The 23965-nt window shown below is 41.1% G+C and overlaps 1 protein-coding gene across 4 annotated transcripts in view; it reads left to right on the top strand.

Moving 5' to 3' along the window:
• Window positions 1-1790: 1790 nt before the first annotated feature.
• TRIM2 (tripartite motif containing 2) overlaps window positions 1791-23965 on the top strand; it is a 74768-nt gene continuing 52593 nt past the window's right edge. For all 4 annotated transcript variants that reach the window (XR_004841461.1, XM_035890385.1, XM_035890386.1 and 1 more), the window contains exon 1: window positions 1791-1913. The gene's annotated coding sequence lies outside the window, so the exon portion shown is untranslated. The remainder of the gene's footprint in view (window positions 1914-23965) is intronic.

Genomic DNA, 23965 nt, shown 5'->3' with positions numbered 1-23965 from the left:
CCAGAATCTCAGATATCACTGAAGAACATGCCTAGTATGCCTCCCTGTGAAGAAGAACTTGTGAACGTGACCCCAGCACATTGTGATGCAACGATATGTGCCAGAACTCGCGCGCAGCCTGTCAGCAGAAGGCTGAGAGCTGCGATATGCCGGCCCATCTGAACGAGGTGCTAACTTCAGCATCTGCTTCTGCAGAGGGCTCAGCTCCTTTACCAAAGCAGAGAGAGGTGGGTGGGGGAATGACTTGTGCCAGGACTATACAGTAATGAATGTAGTGTGAATAGACTAATTTAATTTGCCCCCAGAAAGGGATCTTAAAATTAGGAGCTGTCAAAGCATTTAATACAGTATGCCTAAAACACAGGGTAAAATTGGGGATGAGAGAAAAACAGGAAGCTGAAAAATAGAAATGCCTGCTTATAAATCATTGACATAAAAGCAGTACAGGAACCTGCGCAAGCAAATAGTAAAAGCTGGATGGACTATAACGAGAAGTAGGATGCCTTGGGAGTGTGAGGGAGGAAGACATAGATGCTGAGAGAAGAATTAATCGGAAAGGTCAGAGAAAAAAAACAGTGAAAGCCAAAAAGATGGCATGTTTTTTAAGGAGGATTTTAATTATTTCCAAAGCAGGAAAGAGCCCAGAGAGGCTGAGGCTGAAGTACAAAGCATGATATTTATGCAGAGAGTTATTATAAGAGACTTGATGAGTCTGATTTTGGTGGCAGACAGGCCTCAGAGCCAGACTAGAGGCATAAGAAAGTAGGACAGAGCTGGGATGAAATGGGATCAGCAGCTGTAAGCAGGGTATTCAATTAACGAGGAACAATTCCATTCAAACGACAAAGGAGAGAGGAACTTGGGGAGACAGGTGGGATCATAGATGGCTGAGGCAAGATCAAAAGGAGCTTAAATTTCAGGGAGTATTCACTCCATGCAATACCTCTTCTGTCTCTTTGTTAGGATCACTCAACTGACAGAGAAGTATTTGCTTCTGTGCTGCACTACTTTTCCGTGAAATGACAGGGGAAGGGGGACAGACACAGGACAGAGGGGGGCGCAGCGTGGTGGTGAACAGGGGGAGGACCCAATACCTCCACTTTTGACAGCAGTAAGTTGCTAGATCAGCTTGGTTGTCTCACAGATCCTTAACCTAAGGTGCCTATGTTGTGACCTGGCTCTTCTGGGGGGAGATCAAGACCAAAAGAACAAGAGGTTAAGATGGAGGTGAAGCAATCATAGAAGGATCAATGGAGGTTGGGGGGTCAGGTCAAGAAGGTCAGAGTAAGACATTTGTGACAGAGAAGTGAGAAACCCCAGTGTTGGCAAACAAAGTGTGTTAGGAAGGATGAGAGTCAGAAAAAGGGTGGAGAGAAGAAAAATCAGGGACTTTGCAAGTGAACCTTCTTTACAGCGAATATGGGCTAATCTTCATTCACAGTTTGTTTGTTTGTTTGACCTAAAAGGAACAATGCATTGGGGATGCCTGTGGGTTTTCTAAAAGTGTTTGTATGAATATGCAGCAAATATGTGCTTTTCCTGAAGTGACTTACTGATTATTTTTTTTTTCCTTCCGCCTTAAGCATTTTACTGCCTAGCAGTAAACCGTCAAGCACTAGCTCTTCTTAGTCAGTCCCTCTTGTTCCCCTACTTAAGAATGAAACACAATATCTTGAACACCCAGAATGCGAAGAAGCTAATCATTGGCTCGCATTGTGGCTGGCAGGGCAGGCCCGCCTCTTTGGCTTGTGCTGACAAGCTGTTTATGTTTGTGCAAGGCCACCCTTTAACGCAGCCGCCTGATGGCCATAATGGGACCAACTGCCTGAATGCTGCAGGGAGCTAAATCTTCTGATCAGAGGCACAGTGAATTTCAGCCTCTGATACTCCTGCGCGGACTCTATGGAACACTAGTAAGTAGCCTTCTGTCTCGTTGTGGCTTTTCTCACAAGACTAAGGGCATGTTTTAGCAAGGCAGGTAGGCACTGTCATTCAGAGAGGCAGCTGTTGAAGTATTTTCCTCTGTCTGAAGTAAAAGAGCAGCTACTTTGTATGCACTGTCATGACTACCAGGCCTACACTATTTCAATTTTGAATGACACCTTCCTGGGTGGCAAGAGGGAAGAAGTTAATAGGGACACAACCCTAAACTTGCCAGATTATTTTTTTTTATATGACTTTAATCTGCATCTAGTTCTTATTTTTAGCTGTGTTTCCAGTATTTGATCATCTAGTTGTGTTTTCAAAAAGCAGCAGTTTTTGCAAGGTCATAAAGTAACGTTGTTCAGAAAAGCATGAAAGGGCTAGAAATGGGATACTATAAAATGAATGCTCCCAAAAATGCTGTCGGGTGCTGTCATATTCTAAGGTACATGCCTAGCAGTAGAAAAAGGAAAGTCATGTTCAGAGATTTCAGTCCTCTTTGCTGGCTGCTATTAGGAAATATTCGCAGCTCCACAGGGCAAAAGGCTGCAAAGATAGAATGAGCTTGACATTTTGTGTCTTTCATATGTCCTTTCTAATGTTCAAAAATGTAAATAAAATATTCCATGTTTGGACAGTATTCTGTAACTTCATCTTGCATTGCAAATATTGATGGACTTTTCACAATTTCTTTTTTACCCTTTATACCAGCAAAGAAAATCTTAATGTCCCTGTCAGAGCTGGACACCATGCTGAATCTCAGAACTAGTCTGATCCTGAAGTTTTGGCAAGTCTGTGTCTAAATTTCATGTGGTAGCTGAGGAGCTCATCTATAGATCTCATTTTATCAATGAAGAAAATAAAGATATATATTTTAGATATATATATTTTCTCCTACTCTGGAGATATTCAAAGCCCGCCTGGATGAAGTCCTGTGTAGCATGCTCTAGGTGAGCCTGCTTTAGCAGGGGGGTTGGACTAGATGATGTCCTGAGGTCCCTTCCAACCCTTACGATTCTGTGATTCTGTGATTCTGTGATATGACCGAATAAGTGACTTTGCCATGACCATGACCATAGAACAAAGTAAGTGTCAGCACTCAACAGTCTATTACTGGAGTCACTGTACTATATTATTTATTTTTCTTCCTTTCATTCATTTTATAAAATCCTATTGGGCAGTGCAAATAGTAATTTCTAGGGATGACTGTGTGCGCCTCATGGGGTTCAGACTGGCTAAGAGAAGTACCTCATGATTTGGCTGCTTATCCAAACTACTCTGAGCTCAAAACTGGATGGGAAGCCTCAAGCAGAGTAGGCTGCAGCAATATTTGTAGTTCTTCCTTCTATTGGCACGGCTAGAAATGTTCCATATGGCACTATGACAGCACTTCGATATTGCCAGGTTGGTCCTTTCTCCAGAGTACTAATTCTTCAGCTCTTTCCAGAACCAGAAGTGCCAGGATCTCCAGAAAATTCAGCTCAGGCTTTGAGTTCAAGATACCTGGGGGGAAAAAAAGAAGCTGTCACTGTAAATAAGCATGTTCACTATGCCTCTTTTTAAAAATCACAGGAATAACCTTACTTCTAAATTTCAATCTGATCTTTGTTAGCCTTGAGTCATGCCAAGAAAGTAAAAAAATCTGAAGCGAGGCTTGTTGCCATGTTCTTTTCAGCTCGTCTAGCTTGCCCTCTATGGATGTACCCAATAGGGGGATGCCCTGGGGGTTGCGCCCTCATCCCTGCCATGCTGCTTGTGTTTTGGGGCTGTGCACAGCTTCTGCAGGCAGCACCGATGCAGTCTGGAACCCTCTGGCTCAACGATTCTACTAATCTATAATGCTTTTATGGACTGCATCGCTCAATGAGTCTTGAATTGCAAGAGAGCCAGTCAAGCAATATTATCTGGGGCAGGCAGGGGCTAAGAGACAGACAGAAACTTTCAAATAAAACTGGGCTCATTATGGGCAACTACTGTGCTTAGTACATTTTAACTAGATGGATCTTGGTGCTCACAGTTGTTCAGCTCTGAGACTCAGCCTCCTCTGCAGCTATACAGTGCATGTGTGCTAGTATATGAACTAAAGCTAATTACAACCGTAAGCTGCTTCTATGCCAGGCTGTGAACACAAGCCAGAGGTTTTCAGTCACTCTCTCTAAGTAGCAGATAGATACTAAACCTTGAATAGTAAAGATGAAAATGAAATTGTTTTTTTGTCTATATGTTAAGAAAGCAGGATGTCAGTACTTAAGTAACAATTAAAGTCATGAGATACACATCAGGTATAAATACACACCTAGGAGTTTTCACTGTGCTCTCTCAGCACATAGTTAGGAATAATCAATATGCTTACCACATTGTCTCTCTTGACTAAAGAAAGAACTCCCTTGTGCATCATGAGCTCAGCACAACATGGCTTGCTCTGTAGGGGCAGACTGTCCCCGTTTGATTTACATCAGGGTAAACAGGCAGAAGATTAAAATTGATTCTTCCTCCCAGAGAGATAATTTTCAAGATGTATTCACAGGGCTTGCTAAAACAGGGAGCTGCTGAATCAACATCCTTCATAAAAAAACCCTGACTACTCTGAACTGCATATGCTATAATTGTACTTTCTGATTCTGAGATGGTAGGCAGTTTGTGAAAACAAAATAATTTACTAATACTCATTAACTGAGCTTTCAGATAGCCTGGGAATCAGATAAGCATATCATCCTCAGTCTACAAAAGAGGGAAATGAAATTGGGAAGAAAGCTGGAAGTAGAACCAAGATCTCCTTCCCAGGGTTCTGTTTTTACTGCAATTTGTTTTCTTCCACTGGCTGTATAGGTGCACTGTATGTTGACTGTGGGGATCCCTTGCCAACATTTTCCTGTGGTTGAGTCTTTAGTCTGCAGGCACATTTGCAATATAGCTATTGTTCAGTTATTCAGCAGTTAATGGAAGGTATTAATTTGGGGTTGACTGAAACCCTGACCTCTTCCCATGACCTCTTCCCAGTACTTCCTAAATATACTTACAGTTACGAGATTACAAAGCCTGTAACGTTGAATCTGACCTACTAGATTTCCCCCTCTTTGCCTTTGAGAATGTCAGACCATGTCAGCTCCCAGAACCGAGCAATCTCTCAGGAAAGAACAGCTCACTAGATTAATAAGAGTTTTGAGTTACTGGAGCTGTAATTCATGACACCCTGAGCATTTAAATTTTTAGTGAAAGCAGGAGGCTTTAAGGGTGCTTTTCCTCTGAGGGATACAGCTCATTAGCAGGTGCTCTGCTGATGTGTCCTATATGCTTGCCACACATCAATAAAAGTTATGATAAGAGAGAGCCTGTGAGTAAAATACCACATGTGCCCCCCTCCCATCAGCTCTTTGAGTCTGACCAGCAAATTGAACTGCCAGGTAATAGGAAAAAGTCTGAAAGAAGCAGCAGCAGCCTTCTGTCAGGTTTGGATTGACTTCCTTGTAAAATCACTCACCATCAGTACTCAGGTCTCCATAGGGATAGAGGCTGAGATTTGCAAACAACCCCTCTGCAGCCTCCTTGGATAAGTTGTCCTCTCTATTAAATCTGAACCCTCTGACTAATATCCTCCATGCTAATATACTCAACTTTCACCCACATCTGTGAAAGCTTTTAAAATCTTTCATTGTGTTTTGGTTTTGGTTTTTTTTTTTTCCCCAGGTCCATTTTCCTAGGTATTAGATTCTTTTCTAGGTAAGGGATGTTGTTGCCAGTAAAGTGGAATGTACTGGTTGGTTCTAAAAAATGAAAAATACTAAGCATGCAGCCTTTTCTATTAAAAAAGGAAAAGCAGCAGCGTTGTAGTACTCAGATCTCACTGATGCATCGATCAGAGGGTCTTCTTCTATTGTGTGCATTTTATTTTGATTGTGTTACTCAGAGAAAGCACTGCACTTAAGAGAGAAAAGGACTGCAAGGCAGGTTGTAGGTACAAAATTCACCTCAGGAGAACAGAGGAAGGAATTTGCCACAGGGCCAGTTCTGTAGGGTGGACTGCCTGGAATATAATAGAAAACACAAGTCAAGACAGAAAGAAAAGGGACAGTTTCCTACCTTCCTTGCCTGTGGCAGAGTGAATTGCAGTGGCTAAGTGGTCTTCTGGTCTGTGCTGCCTTAAATCTGTATCTACCAGAGTCCACTGGTTCCTCTCCCTCCAGTCCAATATGCCTGGCCTCCCAGCTGGCCAGCAATGCTGAAAGAAACAGGCAGCAGGGGCATGCAGGTACCTGTACTGGCTGTGCTCTGTTCCTATGCTGGGAACATGTTCCCTTGGACTCCATAGGCACGCCCTAAGCTTTCTTCTTACTGGAATCACTGGCTTACAGAACAGGCTCTCTGCATTGCTGCATCGCTCTGATGGTGTGTGAAAGGCAGTGTCTTGCAAACTACCTTCTTTTAGGGTACATATAGGACTGGTATAAAATTAACTGCAGCCTCCAGATGGCCCACCCAGATTCGTCTCTCTAGCTCACCTCTCTCAGGCCCAGAAAGCAAATTGTATCCCAGTATGTACTCAAATAGGCAGGAAATATTATAGATGCTGCTGCTCCTTCATCTACGAAGAAGCTTTTAAATATTTCAGCTTCCTTCCTTTTTGCCTGTGTAGCTGGGCCAAAGGTCTAAGAAAGCAGCAATTTAAGCTTGTAGCATAAAATGTCCCTAATTGAGTGGGTAGCTTGCTGTGTTCTGTCCTGGTTGCTGCTGTCTAAAAAAAATTATCACGGCTGTCATCAGCCTTTCCTTCTTACCACTGGTGGTTCATAGCATGTGAAACTGAGAACCCCATCAAGGCTCAAGGATTGCACTGCATTTTTCCCTCATGAAATCAAATCATACTGGGGCTCGCTTTCTTCCAAACCTCCTCCTTACACAGCACCTTCAGTGGACACTTTACCTAATGCTCCCTAAGCAATAGTATAACCCCCTAATGTACCCTGACAGTCAGATGTTAATGTTTGATATAGTAATATCTTGGCATGGAATTCTGCAGGTCTTACTCTGGCAAAACTTCTGCTAACAGCAATAGGGGGACTGGTTACTTAAGGGCTGAAATGGGACTGTGAGAATTACAATCTTTTCTCGTACGTGTGGTTTAATTTCTGCTTCTGATTTGGATGCTTAACTTTGGAGTGGTACGTTTGGCCTTCTTTTAAATTAGTTTTTGAATGTGTAAGAGCAAGTTGATAGGTATTTGATGCTGTTAATATTAACTCCAGCACTGCAGTGGCTGAGCTTTCAGCGTGTTAGTTTTCAGACACTGCCTTCATGAGACCATCTGTTGAAAAAAGTCTGCCTCCTTCTCTCCATTTGTCCCACCATTTTCTCCCGATATCCACTCTCCTCTATCATTTTGAAATCCGTGCTTGATTCTCATATACACTTTGGGACCTAGAGCAACATCAAAACATTTCCTTGGTTCACAGTGGCTATGGAAATTATTATGCTGTCACACTCCAACACTTTCCCACACAGATGGGAAAATGTGAGCCAGGGCTACTGCAGCTCTGACTGCAGAAAAAAGGATACAGGAGTGGGAAGAGACAATCACGTGGGTTAAAAGAGCAGGGGCAGCATTCTTGTACATGTGTGCAGGTATCTAAATTAGGGTATTGTCAGTAGAGATGTCTTGTGTTCCCACCTGCCCCAAAGCTTTGCACAGCCTCGAGCCTCTCAGCCTTTCACTCTGGCTTTTAGTGTCTCCTAGCTGGAGGCCCCTCATCCTTAGACCCAGTCTCCAGCTCCTGCCATCTGGCTCCTCCCTATGGTCCATGCCCCCCTGCCTCAACCACATAGTTCACAGCCTCTTCATCTTTCTGCCACAACTCCTCTTCTACCATCCTAGAGCTACCTTTTTTCCCAGGACTCCCAGATCCCATCCTCCTGAAGCTCTCTGTGCCATACCATTTAAGATGCTTGCTCTCCCTGCCTCACAGTCCTTAAAAGTTTCCCCAGAGCCCTTTGCTCTTTGCCATATTCTCCTTCTACTCTCAGTCTTCCTCACTACAGCCCAGTGTTTGCAGTCTGAGAAACAGGGGGCTGTTTCTTCTCCCCCAGAGTCTCAGGTTCTTCACTGCAAAGGTCTCAACATACCGTCTTTTTCCTCTCTTGTTGTACTAGAAGGCAGGAACGTAGCACAGGTCCAGGGTAATCCAGACACATACTAGCCCTTTTGTATGCTGTAAGAATGGATAGCTCCAGGCAAGGAATATATAAGCATGGTATATTTTTTAGAAAATGTAGCCCTTTCTATTTCTCTTGGCAAACAAAGTGTCCAGTATTCAACAGGTATCTTGTGAACCAACTTCAGGCCCACAGCTGCTTTTGAACTGTGATTCTTCATGTCCTCATTTCTTTGTGTTACTGGTCACATGGTAACATCTCTGATTCTTGGATGAATGATGTTTTCAAACAGAAAGAGGGATTTGGACACATTAGTTTTGGTTCAGAACTTTTCATGAATGCAGCCGTATAAAAATATATCACATCAGTGTTTCCTGGATACTTGCTTTTGGAGGAAAGCTTACTTATGTGAGTGAAAGTTTGTGAAAAACTATCTGTTCACTGGGAGTCCAACAAGCGACTTGGTGCAAGGCAAGAAGTGGGAGTGTGAAGCCAGAGGGGGAAAGGGAACCTTTGAAAACAGCCTAATGTTTGTCTTTGGAAATTACATCCTTCCAATATTTGACCTTCTCTGATGAAAACCACTGGGACGTCCGTATTGCATGCTGTTTGCTGGCTTGTTACTTAAAGAATAGAAAGTATCCATCCATTAACTCCTGTACTGTGGGCTTCAGGGTGGGAAAAAGGGACCACCATTCCAGCTCGCTTAGAAGGGAAAAGGCTGCCTGTCTCTCTGTCACCAGAGCGCTCAGAATGAGATTATGTGCCTCAGGCAAGCCCAGATCCCTGCAGTCACAGATGTTAGTGAGAGTTGATGGGAAAAAGTGGCTTAGTGCTATGCTTGTTCTCCCTTTTTTTCTGGGGACAGCCAGGGGCTACTGCAGGCTGTAGTGAAAACAGCAGCAGCCATGGGGCTTCTCCAGCAATGACATCAAGGTTATAATGCATTATGTTGTTGTCTGAGCTGTGCCTTTTCTTTCCGTGGAAAGCATTATCAAGCAAAATACATACATTATAATGCAAAAAACCAAAAGCACTGAAACAGCCCAATCCTCATCTAACAGTAGGAACAGGCTGCAAAGGATTATCACGCTATATTATCTCTTTGGAAGATCAGCTGATAATTATGTGCCTTTCTGGAGGGGGACAGGCTTTTGCCAAAATCAAGTTGCTGGGCACCAAGCTGAAGTAGTAAAGTAAAATACGTAGTACGTGAGGCCAGACCAACTGAATACAAGCTTAACATCTGAACCCAGATCCAAGATATTCCATGTGCTGACTTTAAAATGCTGGTGGTAATATGTTTTATAATATCCCAGCTAATTGATCTTTAAAAAATGGGTTATTGTCAATGCTAAAATCTACAGTATTTTATATCATCAATGGTAAGTGAACTGAAGCTTCGCCTTGAACTCCTCCAAGGGTAGATTTGTCTCAGTTTATCAGACTTGTGGTTTTTCAGTCTGTACAAAGCCTGCCAGCTCGTTTGCATTGGAAGATTCATCTAGGACTTAAACTATGACCGACTAGAAATCTGCATAAACATATTTAAAATCCTACACTAAGTAGTCTGCTGCTAAAATGAAAGGTGAACACATAGCTGTGGTGCATCATCCCTGGCTTGTTAATCTGCTATCCTGAGCTTCTATCATTCAGGCAATTTCACAGATTCAAATTAAATGGCAAGGTGCATCCTCCACCAAACCCAGACCTTTCACCTGTCACTTTCTCAGTATTTAAACTGCAGAAGAACAGGATGGAAAACAGGCTGCTTTCATCTATACCTTTGCTATTCAGGAATCCCTATACAACCACACTAGACTAGATGGGAGCGGAATCCAGGCCAAGAGATACATATTCTGCCACCTACTGTGCATCACAACCTGTTTGTCACTGACTGAGGAGGAACTCTTTTTTTCCTTGCTTTAATAAACATGCAATAAGGTTTAAAAAAAAAACTTTCAAGAATCTATGTATAAAGCTGCATATAACCAATACAATCAATATCTAAACTGTATCCTTCTCCGCTCTTGTCCTACTAACATTGCTAACATAGTTGATCCTGTTGAAAAATCAGTGTTGTTTTCTACTTACATGGAAAATAACAGGGTTGTTTTGTATCTGGCATTTGAAAACATCCTAAACAGAAGCTGCCATTTTTCTGAGAAGCAAATTGCTCTTAGCAGGTTGTTTTCCCTATCTGATTTGTTCTTTGTTGTGGTCTTTCCTACATGAAGCTTTCTACAGAAAACTTTCACCATGAAACTGATTAATATCTTCCATCTCCATTTCTCCAGAAAACTAACATCCCTGTGCTAGATAGGAACATGGTGCTTGACTGCCTCAAAGTTCAGGGAGACGGAGTGTGAGAAACTGGGCATCAACTGATGCCTTAGTAATACCAAGGGAAGAGTTATGCATGCAACAGCAAAGGGACGCACAGCCAGCCTGCCTGGAGGCAGGACCCATCCATGAACAGTAGGATGCTGGTAGCCCACATGGGTGATACGAAGGACTAAATGAAGAACAGAAAAGAAGAGAGAAAAAGATGGTGAGTGGGAATGATCCCTGGAAGCTGGAAAATGAAAGGTCATTAAAAATCAGTTTTCTATTTCTGAATTTTGAATTTTCTTGAAGTTTTCTTACACAATTGTTATTTGTGAAAGTAGCCTCTGATGTAAATGGACTGGGGTGTTTTCCTGAGACAATAGATATATTGAAGAGTACCTGAGAGGTCAGTGTAAATTAATGCATTTGCTCCTCAGGAGGAAAAAACATTCAGTCAGCATGAGCATCGCAAACTGTTAACAAAGTGGTTATTTCCACCTACTCTCCACTTTAACACCGTGCCTCACCAAAAAAAGGAGTTCTTATTCCAAAGATAACAGTCATTCAACTTCTTTTGTACTGTGGCAGTACAGTGGGGAAAAGAGCTTACATGTCTAGAAAACCACACAAGGGCTACTGCGCTGTACCCCATGAAATAATTTCTGGCTCCCAACCTGGAAGTCCTGCTTTACCAGGATCAAGTCCTTTGATTTTGTGGAAAATATCAGTCCTGATAAAAACAAGATGTAGTCAGTTCACCCCACTTGTTTAATAAGCGGGAGAAGAACAACTGGACTGTTAACAGACCTTGTTTACTGCTATTTCAAAAAAAAAAAAAATATTTGCTTCAGCTGACATCTGTGCATTCCAAGTGTTCTGCTTGATGGGAGGACAGAACAGAAGAGAGGAGAAATGCTAGAACTCAGGCTGGAGATGCACAACTGCGGTAGCAGCTGAGCAGTGAGGCACATGAAACCTGTTCTCATGCACCTCTTATTTGTGTGGGGTGCTCTGGTGTCTAACAATATGACTGAGCTCCTGTGGAGCTTTCACATTGATCGCTAGATTGTATTTCACTCATCTGGAGGGCTGCCTGTTTTAACAAAAGCTGCAGGAATATAATACCTTTGAGATGTCTAGCATTCTACCTCATTTGACTGAAATTATTCAATGGGTTGTACAACTACTGGAAGGAATTGTGACAGTGCAGGCAAAAACACACATAAAGAAAACTTGTTCATAATTTTTTCCTTTGCCTCTACTGATTAGAGAGTCTTGATATTTTTTTTTTAATTTTTAAATAATTCAACTGCTTTTGACATAAACAGTCCAGTCATGTCAATCCTGGATCCAGGGATTGAGGTGCAAGATTAGTAGATGATTAGCACAATCCTAATTGTGCAAAGATGAAAAACTGAGCAAGTGACAAGGCTTGGGACTTTCAGGCAGAGATTTTACAATGGTGTTTTTATTTTGTTAATGACTCACTGTACTGATTCACCCATGCTTTAGTGAAAGCTGCCTCATTTAGAAAGTCTCACTGCTCAAATAGAGTAAGATTATTCCCAGTAGGAAAGCTTGCAAAAGTCCTCTGGCAAAACTAGAGACTAAATAAAACTTGATATTTTAAAGTAAAAGAACATGCAGGTAACAAAACCTTTAGTTTTAAGCAATGGCAATTTTTTTTTTTTTTTATCCACCATAAATTGTTTTGCCAATTTTTTATCGGGAAAACAATGTTCTTCAGTACAGACTCAAAAGCCTTGAGGTATCCAAAAATAGAGGTGACCCCTCAAGCCTCTGATACCTGAATTCAATCAGAGCAGTACACTTTTAAATAGCTGAAAATATGGACTAAAAGTGACTTAGGAGTTTCAAGTCACGGACTTGCACTGGGTGCTTTTCAAAATTTTGCGTGTGATACTTTTGGTAAAATGTTCATTCTTGTACTTAACGGATCAGATCACCCCAGAGGTTCCTTTATCAAGCAACTGTCTGCTGACTCTGAGACTTGCCTTATTAGAGGAAAAAACCTCACCAAACCACAACAAACCTCCCAACACAATAGATTTGCTTCCCACCTGGAAGCACTTAGAGGATGTAAGTGGATCAGCATTCACTTCCCTGTTTATAAAAACCAGGTTGTTCTAAATGACTTGCTAAACTGTTGAACTGTTTCAAGTAATGCACTGGATTTCCCCCCCTCCCCTTCCAGAGAGGCTGTTTGTGCTGGGAGGGGGGGCTGCAGGGTTGGTTTCTTTCCACGGGGAGGGGGAATCCGGCGGCCACCTTCCCGAGTGGTGTGTGGTGCTCCGGGCTGCTGGGGGGAGCAGTCAGTCATCTGCAGGCGGGAGGCCATCCCGGCATGGGGCTGGCTGTTTATTTTCAAAGCCTTTGTACCTCAGGTTACTTGTAAGGCTGATGCTTGGGGAGTTCTGCTAAAACTGGACTGTATATATTCCCTGGTTTGCCCGTAATTTGCGGCTTATGAAAACCAGATGGATGACTCTGTGCTCTGCAAGTTAGCATAGGGATGGGAGCTTCTGACATAAGAGCAGCTTTTACAGAAAACACTGAGTTAAGAAGATTCAGGCTCAAGCTAGATTGCTTCTTCCCTCCCCCCCTTTTGTCTATTTTTACTGCATCGTTGGTATGTGTCCAAGGAAAGTCGGCCATATCATTCGGAAATACAAGGGGATAAACTTTTGACTTTCGGATCTCTTCAGGCTGAGAGACTCCAGAGTAAATGAACTGGGCAAGAGAGAATTAAAAGGAGAGATTTCTTTAGGTGAACTTTTTCGGTTGTCTGCTCTGCCAACAGCAGTGTAAAATAACGAAGAAACTGCAGCAGTCCTTTCCCACTGTCTTTCTAAATAATGTAAGTTAATCTTTCTCACTCGTATCTCTGAACTCTCCGTGAGCTTTCTCTGATTTTGAGCATTTTGTGAGAGTGGTGGTTTTACAGCAAGTGAGCTCTTGCCAGGAGCTCTGCTGGGTGAATGGGTGAATCGCTTTGTCTTTCTTTCTCTTCTTTAAGTCAGGGCAGTAGCGGGGAATCCGAGCAGTTTGACACCACTTTTCTTTGACAGTCGTGCTAGCTCGACTTTAGATGGCTGTCGAAACCTTTAAACCTTTTCAGTGCCTGTGCAGAAATTTGTTTGTAGTTGGCAAAAGACAATAGCAAATGTTTTGACTGAACTACGGGTGTCAGGCTTGCTGTAAGAGCAGGCGTTTCAAAGGGGATTGTGTGATGCTGTGTAAACAGGACAGGATGTGACAAGGGAAAACAAATGTTTCCTGCTCTTTAATATTTAAAAGAAATAATTGAAACAGAGCCAAGGAGTTTGCTGGGGAAAGAAATAGTGATGTTTATTCAAAGAAAAATAAGGGCTCTTTAAATCTTGGAGGACAATACCAAGGTCTAATGAGGAAAGAGAGTTTACTTTTCACAGGTGTTCAGTTTTTTTGCAGTTGGCATTAATGTAGCCATATTCTGTTGTGCCTTTGTGAAGAGTAACTTGAGCCATTACCTGGGGCGTAGCTCTCCCTAGGTTACTTATGTTGGTTGATTTCCCCCTTCTAGTTTATTTTACTATTTGCAAAATGCAGTCTAGGCAGACTGTCAAGCAGATTGATAGATTTAAGTAAAAACAAGGGATTATAATGATAACGTACCAGGTAATATACCAAGAATAAGACAAAAATTGCACTGAACTCAAACATCCATTAGGCCAAAACATTTACATAAATGTTCATTTATATTGGGGCAAATAAGAAAATTGTGGTGGAAGTACAATGACTAAATAAATATTTCTTAGATAAGGATGTTGCATAAGAAAATTTGCTTTCTCTTCCAGCCTTGGAGGGAAATGGATTTATTACCTGGGTAACAGTTCTGTGGCCAACTATTGTGATTTAATCATCAGAAGTTTTTTTCTTTAAAATTCCACCTTGCTGCTTGTGTGAGAACTGAAATTAAAGTGACTAGTGATACTAATGAGAGCTTCTATACAATGTCAATATTTGGAATAAACTTGGGAATATAAACTGTAGGGCTTGAAAAGAATATTAAAAGGTTTTTTTTGTTAAAATCTGTATAAACTCATTTATTTTAAAACTAGTCCCATAATTTTTTTGGAAGATGGACTCAGGATATCTAAAGCTTGAAGTGGTTATAGAGAGAAGACACCAGGAAGCTACTGTACCTGAGTTTGGGACTGCATCGTCCTGCTAGAAAAGCAAGCCAGCAGAAAGAGGACATTAGTCCCTGTTTGCAGAGAGTTTTCTGGGGGGAATCATTCTGTTGGCTGCTGACAAAATGGAATAAGGCTGCTGTGCTTTGGCCCTCATCCAAAACTGCTTACCATAAACCAAAGGTTTCCTCAAACTTCTCAGCAAAGCATTTGCTAAAATTGAGTTGTGAAGAAACATCCTGGTCTGATCTAGACCTGCAGTGCCCACAGTCTGGCTATAAAGAACAGTTTGGGGGTTTCTTTATTGAGGGCTCATTTCAGTCCTTGAGATTCATTCTTTCTCATGAGAAATGGCTTTGATACACTTTTAATACACCATGCCTTTCCTCAGGGAGAAGGCTACACAGAACTTCTTTGTTGCTTCAAGGAGCACCACTAACGCATGTTGCCTGAGGGCCAAAAGGAAACATGAAGTGGGTTTTATGACAGAACCAATTCTAGATTTGATTATAAGGTTTCTGGGAAGATGGAAAAATTAAAATCGTGGAAACATTTATTTCAGCCAACTGGGAAAAATCTTTTGGTTTCTTTGTGTAAAGGGAGACAGCAAATGCATCTTGCCAGATACAGAATAAAAACTAGAAGTGTATATCTGTATGTTTAATGACTTTTTTTAGGTGTCTTAAATGTTCGTCTTCTTCATGGAAGCTATTTTCCATGTACTAACTAGAATATACGAGTTCAGTGAAATCTTGATTTTGAGGCTAGGTATGACAAGCAGTGTCCATGGCCTGACAGCACACGTGAGTGCTGTCTAAATTCTGCTGTGTCCAGCAGCATGTAGAGTGTTTTGAAAATTAGACCTTACCTGGACAAAGATGACAATTCTGCTGGGGAATTTCCTCAGCCCTTGATAGTATTCTTTCTCTGGCAACCTTAGTTTTAGCTTGAAGGTCAGGTGGTTTACTGGAAAATCCCAGATAATTAGTGCTTGAAGCCATCGTGAAAACATGCTGGGCCTGTCTTTGCCTGATAATGGAATTTCATTAATTCATAAAAAAACTATGATTTGGACAGCTTATACAAACACAGGGATGCTCCTGATTCCTTTGAAGAAAACTGAGGAGTTAAATGAACTGAAAAGGTTTTGGGTGTCCTAATGCAGAGAACAAAGTGTTGTACATTACTATAGTGAAGCTGAAATTTAATCTGCATAAAGTATTAAACATACACAGTTTTGCAGAAACATGTATTACTGTGTCTAGACATATGAACTATTTATACAAAAACAAAGGCACAGTGTAAGGTAGGTTAGGATAAATCCTTGAGCCAAATGTAAAAGACTTGGGTTTGATCAGTTGGCAAGCATGTTGTCTCATCAAAATTAAATGTGCCTGAGGATACAAGTGTAGCTAGTTTGAACTCTTTGTTTATACACAGCAGCAAATATGTATATTAATCCAAATAATAAATTCAGTTTATAAAGAATGATCCTTAATACAACTGCATTATAGAAGGGTATAGCTCTTGAGATTTCAATAGTTGTTTTAAGTACAGTGCAATATTCTGTATTATAAATAGCCATTAATTCCAAAGAATCTACAAATGTGCTGAAAACTCCAACAGTGTTTGTCCACCTCTTTTTTATTTTTTGAGTCTTAAAAATTTTCTCCTGGAATTTTGCCCATCGATATTTTGCAGGGTAACATATATGAATTTGCTTTTTTTAGTTGCTTTCAGGGACCACATTGAAGAAGTCCCAGTGACTGTCAGATTGAAATCCACTGTTGCAGATCCTACACTTGGCTGACACCTTCAACCAAAATTAGATATGCTATTTCCAGAGACTGCAGGTTGTGGTTTTGTTATTGCTGATGTTTGTGGGTTAAAAAAAAAGGGGGTAGGGGGAAGCTAACCATGTGAAACACATGACGAGTTGTTAAAAAAACAAGACACTGAAACAAAATCAATATTTATTGAAAGGAATAAATGTTGGAAAGGAAATAATGATTGTTTGGAGGTTTCTGAAATATGGAAGGGAAAAGAACAGGGCTTAGCATTCACATAAATAGACTTCACCTCTCTATAACTCCATTTTCAATAGGTTACGTTTTAAGACACACTTGCTTCTTTTAGAGTTAGGCCTGCTCTTGTATTTGCTACGTGACATGAACAGATTGGAGGCAGTCCCTTGGTGTGTTGTAAGGTTTACGTTAACATGTGCCTGTAATGGAAAGAGCTGCTTGATTGCAAATACTTAGCAAATGCAGTTTGGAAGAATTCCTGTTTTGTGAGAAATTGTGCAAGATTTCTTTCTCTTCCTCTTTATTTTTGATCAACTGGAATAAAGTCCTCCTCCCGCTGAACAAAATTGAGGTTGACCTTTGGAGAGATCGGAAATGGCATTTCATGTCAAACTTTCTAAATTGTTTTATTTCTATAAAGACAAGGTTTTATTTCTGTGGTTTAAATAACTATTTATTGTATAAATTGTAACATTAAAGACATTTGTCTTTGTCTTCTACCATAGATTCTCTGGACCTTTTCTGTCACAGAATCTGTAGATGTATCCTGGCATTGCATGTCATTCCTTCTAATAATTGGGGTGGTTGGCTACATTTGGATTGGGCATTGCTTATTTTAAAAGGTGAATTTAGCTGGAAGTCAGTAATTTAGTTTGATCACTGGAATAGCAGTTTGTAACTGGAATAGCATAAAGTGAAATAAATGACATAACATGTTACTCTAATGTACGGTGTGGGGACAGCCAGGGATCTAGTCAGCTGAGAAGTCTTCTGGCAACCAGACAGCCTTCCCAATTGCTAGTTGGACTTCAGGGCAATAACTCAAAAGCAAATCCCATTCAAAAGGAAGAATTGAAATAGCAACTAGTTCTTGAGGTGCTGAACAGATAGTGTGGCAGGTAGACACTGGCTGGCTCCATTCATCTTGCTACTAGTTAGTTGCAGCAGGGTTAAAAGAGGCACAGCTAAATTAAGGAGACTAATCATAGACATGTGAAAAATGTTAGCAGCATGTATTCTGGCACTTCTTACGTTACATGGTGATCCTGTTAACACAAGCATCAAAATATATCCTGTATAGCTGGACTGTTACAATAGTTTACAAGAAGCTGCTGCTGGAATGGCTACGATAGTTTACTGTTAGATATTAAATCTAGGCTATAATAACTTTAAGACTATGCCCTGCCACTAGGAGAAGACAAATGACTTAAAAGATGTACTGTAAGCGTGTATACCCTAAATGTTCCCCTGGAAGAACTCTGGACAACTCTGCTTTTTTATGGTCAGCACTTTTGCTCATGTGTAAAAGTATTAGTCATTCTCTCTTGCTTTAAAACCTTCTGAACATTATCAGTTTGGGATGCATTTTAGGAGCAATTAATTAGGTGGATGGTGATCTCCAGTCCTTATGCCAGGGTGGATGCCTTCTGTGAAAGAGACATAAAAATTGGAGTAGATGCAATTACTTTTGATCAGGTTTTAAATGCATGAGATGAATGTTCAGCAATCTGCATGATCCTAATCCAGTATGGATTTATTTGTTTTAGTGTTATTAGTCTGCCTAAACACGTGTATGATCAGTTTATTTCTGGGTGACTTTCTGGTCTTTTGTCATGTAAAGCTATTTGTTCTGTGCTACCATGAGCTTCTGTTCTTGATTATTTTCTTCTTTCAATTCTGGAAAATGTAGAGTGACAATCCCCTCTTTTTCTGTTGTTTCTTATGGGTGTTGAATGCTAGGTTTGAGGATATCCCTTCACTGAACTTGTAATTTGGAAAATTGTCATGGACTGATGGCTTAAAAGAAAAGTCAAATTTTTAGTCTCTGCAATGATTTATACTGTGCCTGCCTTCTCCTACATCAAAGTTTAATAGGACTTGGTTATTTGTGAGCTTGAAGGTGTGCGGTATCTACCAGTGTGTTTTGTGAAGTGCTCGGGAGTTCATTTAGCAAGAAAAGAGCAGTGGATGGATTATTCTGAGCTACATAACTCTGACTAGTATGAAAATATAAATGTGTAAAGATGCTCCTGCAGCTTGTGCAGAACAAAAACCCTCCAAAGCAGTGATGGAATCTTGAGCAAATGCACTTGACACAATTACTTACAGAACAACAATGAAAAAAGATTGCTTTCAAAAGATTTTGCTGAACTGGGAAATGCTTTTGAAAAGATCCCAACAATTATGGTTTTGTGTGCCTCAGAATGCATTAATCTCTATAGTGGTCCTTGGAGAGACTTATTGTGCGTACCATATTTAGCCCCAGCCGTATTTGGCCCATGAGCTATAATATTACTGGAGATCTTGCATACTCTGTGAGAAACAGGACTTCCAAAAGAGCAGATGTCACCAGGTTCAATGATGTCAGGTGTCTTCAAGGCCACCCTGGTTCTTCTAAGAACAGCTATATGTTGTAAATACTGTAAATCAGGCTGTTTACAAATTCCTAAGGAACTAATGACCCCCAGGAATGAAAACTCAGGACTGAGGAACAAGACTTTTACAGCATGCATAAACTGTTCACAAGGAAAAACTGCCGTGGTTCATCTGCATTTGCACGGTATTTTTTAATCCTTTTCCAGTAAGGAAACAGTATTCATGAAATACCCTTCTACAACTTTCTCTCCTGTAATCCCTATATTGGTGGAAGTGTTAGTGTAAACCTTCAGGGATTAACTCCCACAAGATAAGCTTCTGCAGTTTTTATTGTTATCTTGAAAGCAGATTTAATTTGATATTTAGAGCTCAAGTAATTGCATGGTGCTAGGGTTGGGAAACCTAGGGCCCAAAAATCAGGTAGAGCCGCAGCCTAATTTCATACCATCTGAGGTTTTTTTGTTCCGAGTGTTACTCTGAGACAATATTGTGATATGGGTTAGTGTGTGGTCTTCCCCATGTGCTTGAAAGGCTTGCTGGACCCTCCACAAAGAACAGGCTCTTTACTTATTACCTAATTCTTAGTATGCTCTGTGTAGTCTTGGGAACAATTGATCTTTCTGCATCTCAGCTCAGAAACATTTTATAATAAGGAGATGAAATTAAGTGTTGCACAATGAAGACTTCATCCTATTTATCAAATATGCAGTGGTAATTTTTGTGCCTTGCATCTAAAATAGCTGGAAATAAATTTTGATTGTGAAATACAAACATCTTCTGAGATACTTCATTACTAATTAAAAATGAATAATTTTCCATTCATTCACAAATGTAATCCTTTACTTAAAATCCCTCAGTTGAGATAAGTACAATTCTTTATTACACAGAAAACAGAAGACAGTATGTAACAGAGGACTGTTTTATAAGAACTGTGCTACATGTTCTGTGTAGGCAGAGAACCCCCTCATCCCTTAGCTTCCTCATTCTAATTAGCTTTTTTACTATTCCCTTCTACAAAAAAATATAAAAAACAGACTAGGCTGGTACATGCAAAAATGATTGTATATAATAAGTGAATTTGCAAGAGATAAGTGAGTAGTTCCATTTCCTGTGCTTGCAAAGTCCAAAATTTTTGTCTTACCAGAAGCAGACACATTGCACAGTCTTGAATACAAGCAGGTAGAAGAGGAGGAAGGCTTCTTCCCATATTTAACTTCTAGAATGGATTTTTATCTGCGCTCCTGAATGGTGGCTTTTACCCTCTGAACAACCACCATTGTCTCACCTCTGCGATGTGCTTTTGCAGAAGGCTGGCTCTGAGGGTGTGCACCCTCTGGAGGGACCTCTCTTGAAGAAGGTGGACAACTTTTAAATGAGGAGAACCAGGATAGCGATCAAGGCATGATTTCCCCAAGCTCTATGGCATTGCTTTTAGAATAGTACAGAGTACCTCTGCAGAGAAAAAAGGCAAATGTCACTCTTAAGGAAATATCACTAGAAGTCTCTTTTCTGTTTTTTTTTTTTTTTTTTTAAGGATAAAATAAATTTGAAATGTAGGAGGAAGTGGAGAGAAATACTAGGTTAGTATTGTATTCACTGTGAAAGGGTTCTCTGCTTGGGGTGATGACAAGTCAGTCTCCATTGTTGGGTGTCGTGTGTATGAATTAGAGACATGTGTACGTGCTAAAGGTACTCTGCGGCCTTGATTGGCATTCTTCATGTACCAGTAGTGTATTAAGGCAACTGTCTGATGGATTCATTTCACCTGACATCCCTAAATGGCAGGGCAGTGCAAAGTGATGAAAACAGCCCTTGTGGAGCCATTATTGTCCATTAACTATGCCAAAAGGGAGTGGCTGCTTAGACAGCTCCTGTGATGTCTACACTGAGAATTCTGAAGGTTTGTCTGTGTCAAATCAAAAGTAAATCTAGCCTAGCATTACAATTTTGATGGCGGCTGACAGTGGATGCCTACAGAAGGGCATAAGAATAGATCAGACATATCCTGCTACTCTCCCAAATGCTCTTGCATCTTCAATGATTTGTGCTTCCAGTTCTGCTTCTGGTAGAGGTGGTGTCTTTGTATTTTAAAATCTTTAATCAATTTATCCACTGTGAATTTTTCCTTCTCTCCTGGAATGCCTGTAAAATACTAACAGCTGTAGCATCCTTGGGCAATGGGTTTCACAGCTCATGGGATGAAGGAGTATCTGGTACATCAGTGGTAGCCTTAAAAGAGGCTTCTCGTCTGTGGCCAATAAAAAGGAAGAGTAAAAAGCAATAGATATAAATTGTGAATAAAAAAATAAATTGTGAATAGAATTAAGTCAGAGTACAGCATGCTCCACCTACCAAAACCCTAGTGATTGCTGTTTCATCAGGCTTCCAAAAGCATTTAAGTTTTCTGAAATACATCCTAACAGCCTCTCACTGTGGTATCTGAGTGAGAGAAGTTGTTCAATATCTGAGATAGTGCAGAGTCTGTATGGCCTATTTGTAACTGGTTTTTCACTAGGATTTCTCAATTACTTTTAACAGCAGTGCCTAGAGCTGGTTACTTTACATACACCCCTAATGGGTTTGTTGTTTACTACGTATAACCTGTATCGATAACAGCGTGGTACATCTTGTCACAGTCATCACAAGGACTACTTCTAAAGTGTCAGGCGGCTCTGGTATCTGCTCATAGAGTTTGCAACAGGAGGAGGATGCTAAGATCTGCTCCTGTTCTCTGACTGCAAAAGATTCAGGCTATGTAAGCTACTATCTTACACCTCTTTCTTTACAAAAATGGCCCTTATCCAAATTAATTGCTAGCTATGAAAACTTCTTTCATAGTGCAGAAAGGTCACAGATACAGTTAAATGGCAACAGCTGAATTGTGCGAGGCATTAAGACATGGGCTACCTATGCTTGCGCAGGATCTGTGTTCTGTGTAGCTGGTGCCTATCACAGTGGGATTCTGCTACTTGAAGGAGATCTCCAGGTGCTATCACAATCCAAATGATAACATGGCTGGTTTAAGACAATGTTGTCCTGATGCCAGTGTTTTTTCCAAGTGCTTTTTTTTATTTAAAAATACAGCTGCATTCACGTGGTTATCGTTTTCTAGACTGTCTCCTATTTTGTTTTTCATGTACTTAAAAATGTACTGTTTTTCTCGTAAAGTAAAATGGATGTATTTTCATATAGAAATGAATGTACTGTGTATCCCAGTTCAGCTTGGGACAATATTAAAATTGTGTCATGTGAGTTGTTCTACTTTCCTTTCATTAGCCATTGCTTCCTAAGTTGTGACGTCAGTTAAAAGACTGATATTCATGCAGGAAGATATATATGAGGGTCTTCTGAGAATGTAATTTTTGCAGAAGTCTGACCTACGTCAGTGCTGGGCATTTGCTTATGAGCAGCCTAGCAATGCCCCTGGAGGAGCCTGAACCTGCCCTGCGTGATGAGAACCTGGAAGAGATGTCTGAGAGAAAGCTTAGGAGAGTTATTTTTGGAGATGAAGGATAAAAGTGGACACCTTTTACTACTGCCGCTCCTTGCAGCTTGTGTCAGGTCATAAGCTGTGCGGCTTGTGTCCTTGTATCTCAAGGAAAAGGCCTGAGGAAAACCATGGCTGAGCCAGAGTAGCTGCTTGGTAGGCTCCGAGAAAGGGCTGCTGGGACTTCCTGGAGATCCAGCCCACTCAGGGGTATGGTGGACTTTGCAGTCAGGTAACCACCTCTTACTGTGGCTGTAGTGAAACTCTGCTGTGGAAACACATACTGTGGACTGATGCATTTCTGCAGATAAAGCACAAGATACGGGGAGCACTTCGTCTGTGCTGTAGAAAGGTTTCAGCTTTTCCCCGTAACAACAGTCCTTTAAATAGGAGCGCTGGCAAGCAGTCAGCAAACGAGTGTCCTTGCAGAGGACTGGAAAGACGTGTTTACTGGGTGAAGTTCAGCCACTGGGTGTTTCCAAGTTCTGAAGTGCCAGAGTTGACTCCTGCTAAGCCACATGGAGTGACCCTGTGAGCACGGAGGAGGAGGACACAGCGTTGCAGCCGGCACGCTCAGGCTCTGTGTGCTTGGAGCTCCCCATGGGAGCTGTAGGTGGCTTTTTGTTACTGTTTGGGTGGCTCAGCTCCTGTGTCTACAATCATTGTTCAAACCCACAGAACTCCTTTTGCCAAGGTTGTTCTGACATTGTTTCTCACTATTGCTGGTGCTGCCAAACTACCTACTGTATGCAGCTACATGCTTACCTGCTTGCTGTGAAAGTTCAGTGTTGCATTTCAGCCGACATAAAGAGCCTGCCTGGGTAAACCTCTGCCTGCCACTTCACACTTGAGCAAGGTCGTCTCCGAACCCAAGGACAATGTAAATGTTTAGACATATCTTTGTGGTTTTGAAAGAAGTTTCAGTTCAGAAGAAGACTAAGCAGACATAGAAGGTAACATTGCAGCTGGGCTCTGGCCAAGAAAATGAGGTGGGTACTGTACAAAAGCTAAGGTAAATATGGATCTGCAGCAACCAATATTTGATCTTTTAAACAATGTAAGTGCTGCAGAGTATGTAAGCCTGAATTCAGTCTGCTCATGGGCTGGAGAGAGGCTCTTCCTTCCCCCTCCTTCTTAGTCCTTCTCCCAGATGTGTTTTTGGCAGAAACCTTACCTGCTCAGGCACCCTATTTGCTGCATGCTGTGCACACAGATGTGAATTCCTTTGCTTTCTGCCTCCGTTGTTTGCTTTTTTAACACTTAGATTCCATCTGCTGTTTCTTGCTGTGAAACAGCTATTTTTTTCTCCCGGTTTATTTTCCACATGCCATATCTGCTGGGAAGTGGGATTTTGGAGGTTGCAAGAAAAAAATTCTAAAGTGCTGGCAGTCTCTAAATTAATTTCGTGAAGAAGTTATATGGCATGTGGCGATTGCTGAGTGCTGCCTTCTCCTTTGCTGATTTGTGCTAGTTCAACAAAATCCTGC

This window comes from Egretta garzetta, unplaced genomic scaffold, assembly GCF_000687185.1.
Source record: "Egretta garzetta isolate BGI_Z169 unplaced genomic scaffold, ASM68718v1 scaffold32, whole genome shotgun sequence".
NCBI classification, from domain to species: domain Eukaryota; kingdom Metazoa; phylum Chordata; class Aves; order Pelecaniformes; family Ardeidae; genus Egretta; species Egretta garzetta.
This window is presented reverse-complemented; position numbering and strand designations above follow the sequence as displayed.